The sequence below is a fragment of the Pinus tabuliformis genome, chromosome X (genome assembly GCF_031772625.1).
Source record: "Pinus tabuliformis cultivar Carrire ecotype Pingquan chromosome X, CPIR1, whole genome shotgun sequence".
Classification (NCBI taxonomy): domain Eukaryota; kingdom Viridiplantae; phylum Streptophyta; class Pinopsida; order Pinales; family Pinaceae; genus Pinus; species Pinus tabuliformis.
The window spans coordinates 694,022,765-694,026,024 of record NC_142308.1 but is presented as its reverse complement, the minus strand read 5'-3'; the positions used below and the strand labels follow the sequence as shown (position 1 = coordinate 694,026,024).

General features: G+C 34.6%; 1 pseudogene; it reads left to right on the top strand.

The window, feature by feature from the left end:
- Window positions 1–536: 536 nt before the first annotated feature.
- On the top strand, window positions 537–2,614 carry LOC149141891 (phospho-2-dehydro-3-deoxyheptonate aldolase 2, chloroplastic pseudogene; annotated as a pseudogene).
- The last annotated feature ends 646 nt before the right edge of the window (window positions 2,615–3,260 follow it).

The following is a 3,260-nucleotide window of genomic DNA, read 5'->3' as shown; positions in this document are numbered from 1 at the left end:
TTTTTTTTTGCCCCACAAAGTTTTGAGTCTAGTTCACTGTCATGGTAAGTGCTCCAACTTACCAATTAGATCAATGGAGAAATGGAAATTGGTGGGTGATCATCCGTAATGAAAAACTCTTTTAATTTTGTCATACGTTGATTTGATTATCAATAGTTTTGTGAACAACTAGCATAGTGAAGTTGACTCTATGAAGGGTGTTCTTTTAGATTTTTCGGAGTATATTGCCAATTTCTTAGAGGCATTGAAAGTGAATGAATCATGAACAAACCACTATGTTTTCAAGGAATCATGGACAATTTGAAATGTTCAGGAAGAGTTTTCTTTGGTGCAATGTTGAATTTGCAGTGGTAATAGAGGCTTAGCTAACAATGATTTTTCTTCTATCTAAGGTGGGGTGAATGGTTGGGAAGTTTTCTAAACCCAGATCAGATGATTTTGAAACTGTGGATGGTGTGAAACTACCAAGTTACAAAGGAGATAATATTAACAGTGATACTTTCAACCTGAAAGCTCGGCAACCAGATCCTCAAAGTATGGTTCATGCTTTTTTCCAAGTTGTTGCAACCCTCAACCTTATTTGGGTGTTTGCAATAGGAGGTTATGCAACAATGCAGTGTGTTATTCAGTGGAATTTGGATTTCACCTCTAACAATGAGCAAGGGGAGAAGTAAGATTTTCACCAGGCCTTGCAAAAGCTTTCAAAATTCATTTGCAATTTTGCAAAGCATTACAAAGTTTTTTTGAATTCATCTATATATTCTTGTTCTCTGTTCTTGATAATGTGTATGTGTTTTAGGTATATATGGAGCTTTCCCATCACGTCAACAAAGCTCTCAGATTCATGTCTTCCTGTGGCCTTACAGTTGACCATCTCGTTATGAATTCCACTGAATTCTGGACATCCCATGAATGCTTTCTACTCCCATATGAGCAAGCAATGACCGGTGAAGATTCCACTTCTGGACTATGGTATGATTGCTCTGCTCATATATTGTGGGTTGGTGAATGCACGAGGTAGCCTAATGGTGCACATATTGAGTTCTTGAGAGGTGTTGCTAATCCTTTGTACCAAAATTTCAATGCCCGTACCTTTTCTTGTTTGTTCAGTTATGGAAAACCTTAAGGTTTATTGCTTCGAAACTGGAAAAAACAAATATGGGTGGGTTGGAGAAAGTCATCTATACATTCTTCCACCCTGCCTATTAAAAATTTTGTCCAGTTATCAAGAAACAATCATTAAATTGTTGCATAGTAGATGATGTTTGCCTCTGGCTTGTGTGTTTTTATAATGATTCTATAGGGACAATGTTGTCAAAGCAATATATTTTCCATATAGTACATAGAATGTTGGGAAATTGGTAAAATCATGGCAGGGTGGAACCATCAGCCTTTCATAGTTTCAACTTGCCCATTCATTGTCTTGTGTAATCTAAGACAACCTGTCATTAAAATCTTATTTTTTTTAATCAGGGTAATCAATATACTAGTGACTTTTCATCAAGGAGGTTTGGAGTTGAGTCAGAGGGACCGTCCTTATACTCCTAAGCCTAATGCAACTGCTCACAGGCACCCTAGGTAGGTAAACTGAGTTTCAAATTTTGACAGAGCCCAATATTACTCAGTGAAATATTTCCACTGTGTGGATGTTGACCATTCGACATAGCCTATTGCATATTAAATATTGTTTACTTCTATTAAGTAATGCTTACTTCTATTTATTGGGGTTTTGTAGCCACCAAAGAGTACATAGAATGATAGCCATCATTAATAGTTTTCCCCCTTTCCCTTGCCTACCAAGGTAAGTTGGGATGAGCATTTGTTCGAGAGGTCAAAATATTTTCCTGAGAAACACATAGAGCTCATAATTGAATCACTATAGCATCTAGATTTGAAAACTTGTTTATTTTAGTGATATATTTGAGTATTTGTTAAAACGTCCTCATACATAATTTTTTCCACAGGAAGTGTGAGGTGACCGATTTGATAACCTGCCTGATACTCCAAATAGGTTTGTGACCATTTTGATAATTGGGTGTTGGCTAATGCCCAATTCTATTGGTTGTAATTTCAGTGCAGATGCCTTGTTATGTTGATTTATGTTATTGATTTAAGGATAAGAATTTCATAAAATAAAACAAAAATTGGAAATGCCAAGCTCTTTTGATAATTTAGTTAGATAAAATATACATCATTGAAATAAAGTGTCGAAAATTAAATTTCTAATAAAATAAATGTTTTGGTTTTGGTGTTATGAGATCGATACTCACTGTTTTGGTGTTATGATTGTTTTTATTGATTCCTAACATTAAATTTTGTGGAAAATTATCCAGTTGCAGTGGTAGTTTCCTTTTTACTGTATAGTTGTTGTTTAGTTAGGCCATCACTTTCTCTAATTCTTTGAACTTTACAAAGATAACTCTTCCTGAAATGTTATATATATGGGTGCACCCCATGTTTGTTTTTTCTCAGAAGCACTTCATGTTGTTTGTGAACTTATGTATGGATTTCTACTTGACATGCTAGTGATAAAATGGACACAACAAAGTTGGTGAAGGTTTGTGAGCTATTGATCCCTACAAATAAACCAGGGAGGATGACTAGCTTGTACTAGCTTCCAAATGTAGTGCTACTTGTTTTTTATATGATTTGTCTTTCCATGAAACACTGGGTCTTCATAAGAAACATTCACAATAGAATATGAAGAACAATTGGGTACCTACTGCATATGCATTAAGAATTGCTTCTACTACTTAATGTGAATTACAAGCATAATCTTAACTGGATCTCCAATATATCTTAAACCAAATTTTCATTTTATTTTTTAGTACTATTATATGTTATTGTATCCTACCTCATTTTATGGTTAGCATTGTAACCAAAATATGCATTGTGCTATGGAATTAATACTAACATGTAATATTGATTTTTTTTTTCAAGAATGCTATAGGTAATGACCTCGGAGATGATGATCCAGACTATGCTAAACATACATTAAATATAGGAGACGATGATGATGAGGATGGTGATAGCGTTGGTGATGATGATGATGGTTATAGCATTGGTGATGATGATGTGGATGAAACTGATCATGATGGTTAGGATGATGATCACGTTAATGATCATGAGGATGATCTTGGTGGTGCTAGCTAGTGATATCTTGATGATCTTGGAAATTCCTATTTTTAGATGGATGTTATGAATTTACCTTAGAATAATGGTATCTATGAAACATTTTGATTTGGTTATCATACATTGAA